General features: G+C 49.3%; 1 protein-coding gene across 1 annotated transcript in view; it reads right to left on the reverse strand.

Moving 5' to 3' along the window:
• The window catches only part of Myh9 (myosin heavy chain 9), an 83193-nt gene extending 73491 nt beyond the window's left edge, over nt 1-9702 (reverse strand). The window contains exon 1 of the mRNA XM_046429428.2: nt 9518-9702. The gene's annotated coding sequence lies outside the window, so the exon portion shown is untranslated. The remainder of the gene's footprint in view (nt 1-9517) is intronic.
• Nucleotides 9703-15786: the final 6084 nt, after the last annotated feature.

The following is a 15786-nucleotide window of genomic DNA, read 5'->3' on the forward strand; positions in this document are numbered from 1 at the left end:
GAACGCAAGTTTGCAGATGCCGAGAGGAGCCCACCAGGAGAAGGTGGCAGGCCTCAGGCCCCTGGCCTGGCCATACCTGGGGCCCAGCCAAAGTAGGCAGGCGCAGCAGGAATCCTTCAGGCCTGGATTCACGCCAGCAGCCCTTCTCTTCACCTGCCTTCCCTGAGGACCAGCCACACTCACTTGAAATAGTCGCTTGGAGTTAAAGGTGAAGCTGGTAGCCAAGGCAACACGGCGACCCCATTGAGTGGGCAGCTCAGCATGGAACGCGAGGCCCCATTCCACCTGGGGCCAGAGCTCCGTGCCTCTGACAACCTCTGGGCCAACTGGCAAGGGGGGAGGCATATGCCCCTCATGGGTGCCCACCCGCAGGGCAAGGGCATCTATGGGGCCACTCCTCCAGCTACAATCACAGCACCGGAGTCTGACCCCTGCTTGATGACCTCATCTGGCAAAATGGGATGATTTCCTACCTCATGGGTACAAGGGGAGAACTCAGTGAATCAAACCACACAAAAGTATGAGCCCGGCACACACAGGAGCCCCACAAACTTAATCATGACGATTATCAACAAAGCTGGGGCCACAGCTCTGCCCACCCCTGTCCCTTCCTCCCTTGCCCCCTCCCACATCTTCCCTCTTCCTGGTGGGCAACTCCAGCCTCCAGAAACCTGGCTTAAGATGCTAGAAAGTCCCTGACCACTCAGACACCCCGGGCCCGCCTGCTGTCAAGTCCCCACGTCCTGACTCCCTATCAGAAGGAAAGGTTCCTTGGGGCCAGGGAATTCTTTCAGCCTTCCAACTCTGGTGAAGCCACACCAAAGCCAGCACAGTGCAGGACACACAGCAAGACCTCGAGGAGTCCCTGTCAACTGATGGCAAAGAAACTGGAGGGCCATTCCCTTACATTCAATAGTGGGCTCTTAAATATTAGAAACCAGGGCTGGGGACGCAGCTCAGTGGCAGGGCATGTGCTTATTGGCAGGCTCAGGCCGGGTTCAATCCCCAACACCAGTGGGGGAAAGGAGGAAGAGGAGGAGGAAGAAAAACAATTCAAACTTTGAAACACCCCCAACCACCACCTTTCTTACCCCAGGGATTCCCAAGGGCGTCCCCAGCCCCACTGGGGGACATCATTACAAGGCACGCCTGAGTCTTTGGCTGCCTAGGCCTCTCTGTCCCCCAGCCCCAGCCCACACCTGAAGCAAAGGCATCAGGGAGACTCCAGTCCCATTCACGAAACAAGGACTGGAGGCTGACTGTGCCAGGCACAAGGCTGCTGTCGGGGACAGCGATAAAAGGGACCTGCTTTGACCTCCAGCTCCTCACAGCCCAGTGAGCTCTAAACAGCTCCCTCCTCCTGCCCAGGGGACGAAGTCACCCAAACTTCCAAAGCCTCTGCTCTTTGTGTTTATCAGACAGGAAGCTGCCCTCTGCAGCCCAGTGACTTCACGTAAAACACAGGAAGCAGTGGCTTCTGCGCAAGGACCACTCCAAATAAAGGTGCCTCCACGGCTTTGAGACCGATTATTTATTCATCTATTTCCTTTAATGCTCTGGCCAGCTCAGAGCGGCCTGACCAGCGTGTGGCATCAGGCTAGGAGCAAGCTACTGGCCTGGGAAGCCCCGGCACCAAGGCCACGCGGTGCCTGCCGCCTGCTGGCAGCCTGGGACACCTTGTGGGACAAACTTAAAATCTCTAAAACTCAAACATATATTTCCTACCACCCGAGGATAAATGCTGCTGTCCATAATACAACACGGAGGAGGAGGAGGAGGACGAGGACAAGGACGTTTCACACAGATTCACAGTCCTCAGAGGCAGGCAGCCTGTGCTGGGGAGGCGGAAGCTCACTGGGAGGCAGAGCCTGGGGGGGTCCGGGTCTGCCTGCCCCCAAGCCCTAGCTCTGCTCCCTGTACCACGGGTTCTAGGTTGAGAATCCATCACCAGAGACGTTAAGTGAGTTAAAGTGACGGGAAGCCCCGACGGACGGGCCTGGTGAAAGGACAGTGGGAGCCGTGTGGCTTTCTGAATGGCCCACCCCTGCCTGGCACCACCCCATGCGAGCGACTGACTTTTCTGAGCTGTGGGAACTTCCAGCCCAAGGGCCCCACCCACCTGGAAGAAGTTCAGAGAAACCCAAATCCCTCTCCCATTCTTTAACCTTGTCCCGCAAAGGAAAAGATTGGGGCGTGGAAGAGGACCTGGGTGGAAAGACCCAGGAGCGAGCGCGTGTTGCTGGCTAAACCACACGGAGCAGAGGGGATGGAGCCGCTTAAAAACTTTGAAACGCAGCCTCTGAGAGCGAGAACTGGGGCTGTGGGAAACCAGGAGCCAAGGTTTCCTACCATTCACAGAAGGAGCCTTGGCAAGCCAGTCCTTCTTTAAGTGAGAAAAAAAAATTTTTTAATTAGCCAGGGACGGAGGTACACGCCTATAAACCCAGCGACTCAGGAGGCTAAAGCAGGAGAACTTAAGTTCAAGCCCAGCCTTGACAAATGAGCGGGACCCTGTCTCAAAAAAAAAAAATAAAAAGGGTGGGGCAAGTAGCTCAGTGGTACAGCCCCCTGAGTTCAACCCCCAGAACCAAACCAGCAAACAAAGAAGAACTGAAGTTAAAATGAAAGAAGGAAGAAAACCTAAGGCCCAAGTTTCCAACATGTAAATGTCCCTTTGGTCAGTGACAACCTTCTACAAGAAAGAAATCAGCTACAGCTCCCCACACTGGAGGGCGGTCATCGCAAGGGCCCACGGGGCAAGAGGGGCCTCCCTAGAAGGCCCCCTTTCTCCTCTGCCATAAGGACCCGGAGGTCCCGGGAAAGGCGGCTGCAAAAAGTGACTTCAGGGTGGGGCAAGACCAGCTACCTTCAAACCTCTCCACAGGCCTGGGCCCAACCTGCCTGGGCAGGAAGTCACACCCTTCAGTGGTGACTTCCTTCCCAGGTCCTGTGAGGCTCCCTGCAGCCACAGCAGGAGGGATGGAGAGGGAGACAGCTGCAGGAGAGTCCTCAGTCTGAGGCAGCCAGGGCCCTGCTCCGGCCACCTGCCTGGGCACTGACTCACCCAGGCTTGAAGGGGGCAAAACAGGGCCCAATTCCAGCACAGCCAGCCTCAGTTCCTTTTTAAAGACTCGCATCAGACCCAGGCGGCAGCTCCCCCTGTGCCCTACAAGGGGCAGGTAGGGGCACTGGGGGCAGATCCATGCCACAGGGCATCCCCCTCACAAACCACCTGCCCATGTGGAGGCAGGGCCATGTGAGAGCCAGGCTCATCGTGTGCTTGAGTGACTCAGCCACTCCTCACGCTGCCTTGCAGGGCCCAGGCCTGCTCAGGACTCTGGTGGGGTCTTCCACAGCCTCCCCTAGGGAAAGGAGCCCACCAAGCTGCGGGCAGCATCTCCAACACCCACTATCAAAAACTGAGGCAGGCCTTCCTTGAGCAGGGGGTCAGGGTCCTCCCACTCACAATGCCCCTTGATCACATTTTCTCAGGAAGGTGGGCTTTCCCAGTGTTGTTAATGCAGAAAAACCACAGGCCAGATGTCTGGGAGACAACTGAGCTGGAAGAGAAAGGGGCTCTATATAGTGAGGCAATGACCTCAAGTTAAAAAAGAGGAAGACCAGGGGGCACGGTGGTGCACACCTGCAACCCCAGCAACTTGGGAGGCTGAGGCAGAAGGATCTCCAGTTTGAGGTCAGTCTCAGCTACCTAGGGAGACCCTGTTTCAAAAGACTGGGGGTATACCTCAGTGATAAAGCACCCTGGATTCCATCCCCAGTACCAAAAAAAAAAAATTAATTAAAAAACAAAATAGAGAAGAGGACCCAAGTGAAGGTCTGATTTAGCCTTCTGGTTTGGTGGGCTTCCTGGGACAGAAGGACACAGCTAGGCAATCTGTGGGAACCCTGGTATCCCAAAATACTTTCCAGAAGCACATGTGGGCTTCCTTTTTTCATACAACAAAGAAAACTAATCATTTACCAATTCCCAGAACATGAGGGAGTAGATCAGTTAATGGCCTAAGAGGTCACTGTAGCGAAAATGTGAACTGTTGAGAATACAACAGAACCGGGCTGGGGATACAGCTCAGTTGGTAGAGTGCTTGCCTCTCATGCACAAGGCCCAGCACCACAAAAAAAGAGAGAGAGAGAGAGAGAGAGAGAGAGAGAGAGAGAATACAACAGGGGCTGGGGTTGTGGCTCAGAGGTAGAGCGCTTGCCTAGCATGCATGAGGCACTGGGTTCTATCTCCAGCACCACATAAAATAAAATAAAGATACACACACACACACACATAAGAATACAACAGAACCAAACAGTTTTCAAGCACTTCTAAGACCCTCTGTCCTTCCCTGCAAGTGGTCAGCACTGAATATGAAATTTACAACCTAGGGCAATGCAGCTTAAAGATGAGACTGGTCAAGCAGCCCGCTTTTTTTTTTGTGTGTGTGTGTGTGTGTGTGTGGTGCTGGGGATCGAACCCATGAACTTGTACATGTGAGGCAAGCACTCTACCAACTGAGTTACATCCCCAGCCCCCCCTTGTTATTTTTTAAATACATTTATTTTTATTTATTTTTTTATGCGGTGATATTGAACCCAGGGCCTCAGGCATGCAAGGCAAGCACTCTACTGCTGAGCTACAACCCCAGCACCCCCCCCTTATTTTTATAGTTAAGAAAAATAAGAAATATTTCGACTTTTAACTCTTTAAGAGTAATTCATACACAGTAGTATTCTGTGAAAAGGAACTCTTACTCTCACTTCTCTGGCCTGGGACTTTACAAGGGTCAGCCATTACTACCAGGGTCTCAGTATCTTTTGAGAAATAGCCCATGCATAGGAGCAGAGGTGATATGCCAGGTTTTACATAAAAGGGAGCACTGAGGGGCTGGGGATGTGGCTCAAGCGGTAGCGTGCTCGCCTGGCATGCGTGCAACCCGGGTTTGATTCTCAGCACCACATACAAACAAAGATGTTGTGTCCGCCGAAAACTAAAAAAATAAATATTAAAATTCTCTCTCTCTCTTTAAAAGAAAAAAAAAAAGGAGCACTTGTGCCCATGACTTTGCATTTAGTTTTCTTTTACAACCTATCTTGGAGAGCATGTCCTCTCTAGTACACTTAGATCAGCCTCATCTTTTTAAGGACTACAAGGATTTTCAATGCACAGCTGTACCAGGATGAACTTCAACTTTGGAATGGACAGTTAGCTTGTTTCCTGTCTTTTTCTCTGACAATGAATGCTATAATGAATATTCTCAGACATTTCCTTTTGCTTGTTCAAGTTTATCTGTGGGATAAATTCCTAGAAGGCAGTTAGAGGGACTATGCTTTGACAGACATCGCCAAACTACCTTTTAAAAAAAAATAGTTGTAGCCAAGCATGATGGCGCACACCTGTAATCCCAGTGGCTGGGGAGGCTAAGGCAGGAGGCTCATGAGGTTCAAAGCCAGCCTCAGCAAAAGCAAGGTGCTAATAAGCAACTCAGTGAGACCCTGTCTCTAAATAAAATACAAAATAGGGCTGAGGTTGTGGCTCAGTGGTAGAGCACTTGCCTGGCATGTGTGAGGCACTGGGTTTGATCCTCACTACTACATTACATACATACATAAATAAATAAGTTTTAAAAAAAATAGGGCTGGGGATGTGACTCAGTAATTGAGTGTCCCCGAGTTCAATCCCCTGTACCCCTCCACCAAAAAAAAAAAAAAAGTAGTTGTACAAGATACACTCCCGCCAACAAGGTACAAGAGTGCCTCGGAAACAGCAGCACTTTGGAGGAATTTAAATTACTCATCTCTTTAGTTTCCCAGTCATTCCTATGCATAACTGATAGACACATAAATTGATAAATCTTTTTAGGGAATATGGCATTTTCTATCAAAATCAAACAAACTCTCAAGCAGAGTCAGAGCTGGGAGCTGCGTCCCCAGATATACAAGACCAGTGCTCTTCACATAAAACCCGCCATCACCTAGACCTCCGGAAATGGTTTTAGAACCAAGACTGGAGTCAGTCTGTGCATCTTCTGCCCAGGCCAGAGCCATTTAACAAGGTTACCCAGCACAGCTCATCAAGTGCATCTCTGCAAAAGCATCAGCAGATGGGCCTCAGGACCACTGTGTCCACACCACTCGGGCCTCGTAGGCCACAAGCACTGCTCATGCGCACCTTTTTAGAAGTGAGAAGAACCCTGAGCTCAGAGCTTGGGAAACAAAGCACCCCCACTCTCACTCAACAACCCTAGGGTATAAAGGCTTAAAAAAAGAAAAAATGCACACATGTGTGTATAATATACATATTTTTAAATTTATACAGCCACTGTTTATTAGGCACTTTATGTACCTTATTCCTTCCAGTTCTCCTAACTGATCCTATAGGATAGGCTTGAGTCTCCCATTACACATGAGGAAACTGAGGTTCCAGGAGATTATCTCTGTTGCCCAAGGTCACAAAGCTAGTAAGATAAGGTGAGGATCTGAACTCCATCTACCTCCAACTCCATGTTCTTCCCATGACCCCACTGTTCCCAGGTCTAAGAACAGGATTCTGTAAACCACAGGGCACCACTGCCCAGAGCGGCAGCCAAGGCTCCATCTACTGTCACCCAAGACTGTGAGCTCAGGGGCTCAGCACACCAAGGGTTAAGGTGGAGAAGCAGTGACTCTCTGGGGCTGCACAAAGGAAAAATGCACTTCCTGCCCCCATGGGCAGAGATGCTGTTTTATGCTCAGTAAATTAGGACGTTTGTTTAATTAAGAGGACACACAGATTTTGTTATTCTAAATATTTTTGGAACATGATGCTGGGGAGGAAGCTGTCAAGGCAGGGTTGTTGTTTTTTTTTTTTTCTCCCTCCCCCCTTTGCTTTAGGTTTTTCTCCCCCTCCAAGAAAAGGGTAGGGCCAGGCTCAGAAGAAAACAACTGCCAACCCCTCCTCTCCTTTTGAAATAAAGATGTCAAGCTGGTAAGGCTGTCTTAAGTACTTTATTGAAGGATTAGCTAGAAGAGGAAGTGAAGAAAGCCCAGCCAGCCTGGTTTCTAGCAATACCCTACCAGTCCACACAACAATGCTGCATTTTTTGAGTGTGTTTTTCTTCTTTTAAAGAGCTAACAGATCCTTGTTTTGTTTTTTTCTGGAGCAAGGGCAGGGAAAGGCAGGCTGTGATTAACATGCGTCCTTCATCCTTCAAGAGAGAAGTTGTCCCATCTCCAACCCCTTAGGTTAAAAAGTTTAAAAATAAAAAACATGAAGGCCAGGGACCCAGCCCTCTCTTTCCCCTACCCTCCTGTGCCCTTCAGACCAGGGGCCCCACAGAACGCGCCTCTCAGGCTGCCCTTCCCCCAGGACTGGGTAACCTGCCAATGCTGGCTAGCAGGGCACCTGGCTCTGCCCACCTGCGCTGCCGGGACTTGCTGAGTGTGAAGAACAAGGCTCTTCGGTGTCACCCCACAGCCATCTGGGGGCACACTGGCTCTCGAATTACACTGAGCAATCTCTTGACGTTTTTTTAATTACCCCCCAATTATCCACTAAATGACTCCTCACTTTCCAACACCACACGCATGCCTCAGTTTGCCAAAACTGCAATGTGCTCTTCCTCGTGGAGGCCTCCAGACAGTGCTGGCCCCTCTTGCTGGCCTCGAAATTCCTCGAGTCCTTTGTCTGTGGCATGCTTGGGACACACATCACAGGCTGCCTTTGTATTTCAGGCACTCTGCCCCGGTTTCTCCTTGAAGACTGTAAACTTCCGGGGCGGGGGGGGGGGGGGGGGTTCAGAGGCCTCCTCCGGGAGGACTCCGGGATCTCACAAGGTAAATTGGCTCCCTTCTCCCAGTCCTATGACTCACACTACCTTTCTGGGGTCCCTGTCATCTCCACCTCACATTAGAGTCATCTACAGATTTGTCTCAACTCTCTCCTAAAGTGCCTGTGGGCAGGGGCCAGGTCTTACTCAACCTCGCCCCCACCCCCACATACACACCACCTGGCAAAGTCCCTGGCACAGAGAAGTCAGTTAAATATTTGCTCAATTACACATCTGCATACCCTCCCCCACCCACGGCAGCCTTGTATCTAAATTGACTAATATTAATTGAGCGATTGTCTAAACAGGCCTTCAAGAAACCTCCCTCCTTACCAAAAAGCACCAGGTGAGGTTATCAGGCCGATTCAGCCAAAAGTGGCCACAATGTTGCACTGCCTGAGAGGCTCTCACTCTTCCCCCTCAACAGTTACTCAACAGTTACTTTGAAATCCTGTTAAACTCAGAAAAGGGCGCAGTGAACCAAGAAGTGGCAGAGCCTCTCAATTGCCCAGAGGAGGGAGCCGCCCGTCTCCAAGACCTGGGACTTCCCAGGAACCTTCTCCACACCGCTGGGTGGGGCCGCAGGCAGCAGCCCCGGCACTCACCCTGCCCCCAACTTGTCCCGGAGGGTAGGTACAGGCTCCGTTTCAGTTTGAAACTGAGGGCCCCCGGGGAGGGATGAGAGAGCTGCACTCCTGCTTTGGGCGGGGCTCCGGACAGGATGGGGTAAGGACCCCTGCGCGCGGAAGTGGGGGTTGTATAAAACCCCGCAAATGGCCCAAACAGGAAAGATGCAATAACCCGGGCTGGGTCCTAAGGCATGGCCAGCTTCCCCACCCCCCTGCCGCCGGGCGGGGCAGCCACGGGCGCGGTGGAATCAGGTGCACGCCTGGGCGGCCCCGACGGCAGCCGGCGTTCCTGGGCCTCTTTCCCCGGGCCACAAAAGTGAAAAGTGGAAGAGCGGAAGGGGTCCTTCCTGCCCGCAACCTGGGCGCCCACCGGTTCGCCCCTTCCCATGCACCCCACGCACCTCTCCCCGCCCCCGCCTCCGCCCGACGAGGGCAGCCGGGCGAATGAGGAAGTCAGCGGCGAGGGCGGAAACCGAGCCGGGCGCAAGTCTGCGGCAGGATGGTCCGATTCTGACTCAGGAGGACGCCCTGACAGCTGCCAAGCGGTCGCCGCCTGCCCGTTACCTCCGTTTCCAAAACCCCCGAAACTTCCAAAAGAACCGCTGCCCGGAGCCCCCGACCTCATCCCAGTTCTCCTGGTCCCGGGGACAGCGGCTCCCTGGAAGGGGTTAAAAAGTTTGCCTAACTTGGGCCCTCCGCAAGGCGAGGGCGGCGCGTGCCCCGGCGGCAGGAGGTCGGGCTCCCGGTGCCCGGTGCCCGGTCCCCGGAATGCGCCGAGGCGCGAGAGCTGGGGCGGTGTCAGGGAGCGCCAGGCCCCAAGCCGTCCGGTGTTCCCCGGGGGTTCGCTTCCAGCGGCGCCCTCCCCGAGGGCCCGCGCGGGGTCCCGGGGCCCCTCCCGCGAGGATGCGGTGCCCGGCGGTGGCCGCCGGCGTTCGCGCCCGCCCGCGCCGATGCCCGGCCGCGCAGAAGCTAAGAACCACACGTCGGCCAGCCGACCCTAGACGCCGAGCGGTCGTCGCCGCCCCCGCTCGGCCGGCCGGCTGCCCGGGGCGGGACCTGCCGGTGGGGCTGGCTCACCTGAACCTGGATGTGTCCCGGGGAACAGGCGCTGCTTCTGCCGAGAGGGCTTTCTCGAGCGCTGGGGCGACGGCGGGGTGGGGCGAGCGCGCGAGGCGGGAGCAGCAGCAGGTCAGCCTCGCTCAGGCTCCAGTGCCCTGCCCAGGAACCGCGGTGATCTGCGCCCCTCACCGCACCCAGCTCGGCAGCTCGCCTCCTTCCCGCCCCGCCTTCTTAGAGGCGGGTCCCTTCCAGACGGGCGCCGCTCCGGGCGGAGCTCGGAGGGAAGGCCCCGCCCCGTGCCTAGCCTCACCCATTCCAGTCCTCGTGTGGACTTGACAGACAGACACCCGGGCCTGTAGGAAGGTGGTGGGCGGAGCCTCCGCGGCCAGGGGATGGGAATCATCTCCGCATCCGCCCTCACCTCCGCCGGCTCCACCTTCCTCCGCGCTTCCTAGGCGGGAGCCCCGCCTCCTAGGGGCGTCCAACGAACTGCCAGGTTCCAGGACGAGAATTGACACTGACGGGACCAATCAGGAGCCGACGGCTCCGGGCGCGTAGGACTCCGGGCGCGGGTTGTGGTGCATTCCCTGAACCCGGGAGAGGCACGGAAGGAGTAGACTGGGAAGGTCCGCGGCTCTGACACTCCGCCCTGCGAGCTGTTTTCCCTAAGTCCTGCCCTACCAGAAGAACAGACATTAAGTACCATATATGGGAAAAGTGGTATTTTTCATAATTATGATGGCTGTGGGGGCGGGCATTGCCTCAGCCCTGGATTCGGGGGTGTGCGTCCTGAGTTCGGTTCTGGCCACTGTCTTCTGCTAGAGCCCGCACGCGGCGGTCTCCGGGCCTCCGAACCTTCCCTCTGGCTGTCCACGCTGCCTTGGAATGCCCCCTAGGCTCCTCTGCATCTCCACGAGATCACCTCCTACCGGTCCTTTCAGATACTTGTTACAAAAAAGGTTGCCTTGGTTTGATTTTGTTTTGTTTTAGGTAGATAAATTGCACTTACTTATTTTTGTTACTGTTCTCTACAAGAGGTTACTTTTTCATTAATAAAAATGTTTACATTTATCTTTTGATTCACTGGAATTTGTTTTGGAGAGAGCAACAAATCTAGGAACTTTTGCAATAATCACTCACTTTCTCCATGATTTCAGATACCACCTTCATTACCTGTTGAACTTTTGTATATACTTGAATCTATTTCTGAATTGTATCCATTCATTTTCCTGTGTGATCCTGTGCCAATTCCTCGATGCTTCAACATTGGTAGCTTTATAATACATTTTATGTCTACGAGGGCACATTTCTCATCATTACTCTTTCCTTTTGGAATGTTTTTGCTATTATGACTAAACTATTCTTCCAAAGGAACTTAAGAAAGAAAGAAAAAAAGTATGATCTAAAAACAAAAGAAAGATGAAAAAAAAAAAAAAAGAGTTTATATATAGCAGAAGTTATCTTCTGAGTTGATAACAAAAATCCCCCACTCTAAAATAAAAATGAAGGAAAACAGGAACAGGCAATTTTAAAAATTAAAATATAGGACTCTGGATGTAGCACAGTGGTAGAGCACTCGCCTAGAATTCATGAGGCCATGACCAAGAGAAAGAAAGAAAGAAGGAAGGGAGGGAGGGAGGGAGGGAGGGAGGGGAAGGTAAATTTTAAAAATGAAGTATAAATAGTTAATAATTACAAAAAATCAGTCACTAAAATGCAAACAAAACTGCATGGGGCACCTTTTTTCACCTATCAAATTCAATAATAATAATAATAAAAGTAAAGTCTTGGCCAGATTTAGAGATACAGATGAGAAAGTATATTAATCAATTCTACCTGAAAAATCATCCTAAAAATATATATATATCAAGGTGTAAATCAGCACTATGGACCTGAAAGTGTTTTAAAAACTGCTAGCAGCTGCACTTACCACAGAGCATTGTTGACAATGGCCATTTCCATTTTCCTAGCTACCAGCTTTCGAGCACCACTTTCTCCAGGGAACTAAGGCCTCTGTTGGCCAGGCCCTGAATTTTCTTTTCCGGTCCATTAGCCTGTACTTTTCCTTTAACCAAGGAGGCCCTCTCATTTGCTACACAGCTAAAAACTCCATCCTCCAAGAACCTACACCCTTTCAAGTCTCTACTCCTGTAATATTTTGGAAAAACATTTCATCTGTTTTGTCTTACATATTAAAATAAGAGTATATTTGGTATAGAAAATACTAAAAGTAAAAATAATTAAAGTCCACATCATAACAACTATAACTAACCTTATTATTTGCTTCAAACCTTTATACACATGCACATAAAATAAAAGTGAGAGACCCACACATTCATGGTCATCACCCCACTTTTGCAAATGTCACTGCAAAAAGTGGGGAAAGGATGGTCTTTTTTTTTTCTTTAGGATGGTCTTTTTAATACATGGTTCTAGGTCAACTGCATATCCACATGGGGAGAGCTAAGCCTTAACCCTCACTTCACACAGTTCACAAAAAATAGTTTAGAATGTGTCAGAGACCCAAATGTGAAAAACAAACAATAAAACTTCTGGAAGGCAGCATGGGAAAATATTTTCATGAGTTTGAAGTAGGCAAAAATCTCTAAATTCTTGTTTTAAGAAAGTACAAGCCGGGTGTGGTAGCCCATGCCTGTAATCCCAGCAGCTCCGAAGGCTGAGAATCCAAAGCCAGCCTCAGCAAACACAAGGCTCTAAGCAACTCAGTGAGACCCTGTCTCTAAATAAAATACAAATAGGGCCGGGGTTGTGACTCAGGGATTGAGTGCTCCTGAGTTTAATCCCTGGTATCATAAATTAATTAATTAATTAATTAATTAAAAAGAAAGAAAAAGAAAAACTGCAGCTGGGCATGGTGGTGCACGCCTGTCTGTATCTCAGCGACTGGGAGGCTGAGGTAGGAGTATGGTGAATTTAAAGCCAGCCTTAGCAATGTAGCAAAACCCTGTCTCAAAAAACAAGGGATGAGGATATAGCTCAGTTGGTAGAGTGCTTGCCTTGCATACAGAAGACCATGGGTTCAATCCCCAGCACCACACAAAAAAAATAAAAATAAAAAGGGCTGGGGATGTGGTTCAGTAGTTAAGCGCCCCTGGGTTCAAAATCCCTGGTATTAGAAAGAAAGAAAGAAAGAAAGAAAAGAAAAGAAAAAGTAGCCAGGAATGGTCGCACTCACCTGTAATCATAGCAGCTTGGGAGACTGAGGCAGAAGGATTGCAAATTCAAAGCCAGCCTCAGCAACTTAATGAGGCCCTAAGCAATTTAGCAAGACCCTGACTCTAAATAAATAAAATATTTAAAAAAAAAAAAAGGGCTGGAGGTGTTGCTCAGTGATTAGGCATCCCTGGATTTAATCCTTGGTACCAAAATAATAATAATAATAATAATAATAATACAAAATAGGGCTGGGGATGTGGATGTGACTCAATCAAGCACAAAAACATATAGCCCATGAAAGAAAATTATTAAATTGAAGCTCATTAAGATTATCTGTTTGCTAAAAGACACAATTAAGAGTAAAAAAATCAAAATAAAAGCAGTTTAAGAAAAATAAATAAATAAAACCTCTGACTATGTTTATTAAAAAAAATTTTTTTTAAAAGAGTAAAAAAATCAGACCAGAGCCTGAGAGAAAATATTTACAATACTTAATGTCTAACAAAGGATGTGTACACAGAATTTATCAAGACCATCTATCTACATTGCTGGGGAGTGATATTGGCCAAGTTATAATATTGTGTATTGTGTGCATTAGCAAATCTGTAATGACAAATCCCATCAGTATGTACAACTATAACGCACACACACACAAAAAAAAGTGGGAGGAAAAAGGAACATCTATTGTAAAAAAAAAAGACAGCAGGGCTGGGGGAGTAGCTCCATGGGAGGGCCCTTGGCTCACATGTGAAAGGCCCTGGTTTAGATCCAGGCACCACACACATTCAAATGTTAACATGTAAGCATATGAAAAGGTGCTCAACATCATAAGTTATCACAGAATGCAAGTGAAATCCATGATGACGTAGCAGTATTCCCCAGATGGCTGGCTAAAATTAAAATACCAAGTGTGAGCCCAAAGAGGGAGTACTGGAGCTCTTATAAATTGCTTGTGGGAGTGGGAGTTTGTACGACCAATTTGAGAAAGTGTTTGACAGTTTCTACTATAACTTAATATACATGTATACCCCAAGAGCCAGCAGTCCACTCATAAGAATATACCCAGCAGAAAAGAGTATTTAGATTCACGAAAGGATGTATAAAAACATTCTTAGAGCTGAGCTTGGTGGTATATACCTGTAATCCCAGTAACTAAGAAAGCTGAGGTAGGAGGATCACACGTTAGAGGCCAGCCTCATCAATTTAGTAAGTCCCTCAGCAACTTAGCAAGACCCTGTCCAAAATAAAATAAAAAGGGCCAGGGATGTGGCTCAGTGGTTCAATCTCCAGTCACCGCTCCCCCACAAAAATCACAAATTGTATACTTCAAAAGAGGAGTTTTATGGTCTATGACATATCTCAATATAGTTATTTCTTTAAATGGATGAATCTCATGGACATGCTGTTGAGAGAGAGTTTAGACACAGAAAGATGGAAACTATATGATCTGACTTATGTGAAACTGTAGAATGGGCACAGTCAATCCCTAGTGACAAAGTCAGGGGTGCCAGAATGTTCTAGATCAGTCCAGCTGGTGGTTGCACTGGGTTTCCACATAGGTAAAATTCACTGATTTGGACACTCAGGGTTTGGACACTCTGTTGACTACAATTATACTTCAAAAAAGGAAACAAAATAAAATCGAAGCAAAATGTGAATAACTGATGAAAATGGCTAAAAGGTACACAGGTGTCCTTCTTCCACTCTTAAAATTTTCAATACATCTGTAATTACAAAAAATTAAAAGTTATAATAACATAAAGAAAGAAATTTGGATCCTGCGGTAGATATGTTTGTAGTCCTGCCAATTACTAGTCTCTTCAATATCCCAGGAGCTCATCTGCCTGCAAACATACCTTGTTTTTTTTGTTTTTTGTTTTTTTTTTTTTTAAGAGAGAGAGAGAGAATCTTAATATCTATTTATTTATTTTTTAGTTTTCGGCGGACACAACAGCTTTGTTTGTATGTGGTGCTGAGGATCGAACCCGGGCTGCACGCATGCCAGGCGAGCGCGCTACCGCTTGAGCCACATCCCCAGCCCTGCAAACATACTTTGAATTTCCTAATTTCCTGGTCTTCAAAACAAACTGGAACTTTTTCTTTTCTTTCTTTCTTTCTCTTTCTCTTCCTTCCTTCCTTCCTTCCTTCCTTCCTTCCTTCCTTCCTTTCTTTCTTTCTTTTTGTGGGAGGGATATGGGGATTAAACCCAGGGGTGCTTAATAACTGAGCCACATCCCCAGCCCTTTTTTTAATGTTTTATTCAGACTCAGAGTCTTGCTAAGTTGCTTAGGGCCTCGCTACATTGCTGAGGCTGACTTCAAACTTGGGATCCTCCTGCCTCAACCTCCCGAGCTGCTAGGATTACATACAGGTGTGCGCCACTACACCAGGCTCAAAGTGGAACTTTCTGAGTCGCTGCAGCCACATCTCTAACAGCTCTCCTGTCCTCTCATTCCCATTCCTCAGAGACCTCTGCATTCAGGCCCTCAGATGCACTCACCCTCTGCCCTGCTCTCCTGGAATCTGGCCCTTGGAGGCCAGCAAGCTGCCTCAACCAACTGGGCTTCCTAGAGGGCATTTGAATCGGATCCACAACTAGCCCCCCACCCCTACAGACTTTCTAGAAACTTCCAGAGGGACCGGTCTCCCCTCTGCTGACTGCTCCCCAGCCCCGTGGCCAGGGTGGACATTCAGCCGGAATGTGCAGGACCAGCTGACTGGTCAGTACCAGGGCTATACCTGCTGTGAAATATTTTTAATAAACCTCTACCAGAAGCTCACATTTATTGTTTCACTAGGCAGCAAGCACTGTATTAAGTGCTTTTTATTTATTTATTTGGTGCTGAGGATCAAACCCAGGGCCTCGTGTATGCAAGACAAGCGCTCTACCACTGAGCTCCAACCCCAGCCCTTACGTGTTTTAAAGACTGTCTCATGATGATACGATGAGGGATACACAAATATTATCCCCCTTTTACAGATGAAGAAACTGAGGCTCAGAGAGGTGAAGTGACCAGCCCAGTTCACAGTCTATTAATCGGCAGAGTTCAGGCCAGAGCTGTGGAACTGACAGGGAGAGTGCTCTGGTTGTACTGGCCACAGTTCTCAGC

Source organism: Marmota monax, unplaced genomic scaffold (assembly GCF_021218885.2).
Source record: "Marmota monax isolate L192 unplaced genomic scaffold, Marmota_monax_Labrador192_F-V1.1 WCK01_AAM20220418_F8-fsc00051, whole genome shotgun sequence".
NCBI lineage: Eukaryota > Metazoa > Chordata > Mammalia > Rodentia > Sciuridae > Marmota > Marmota monax.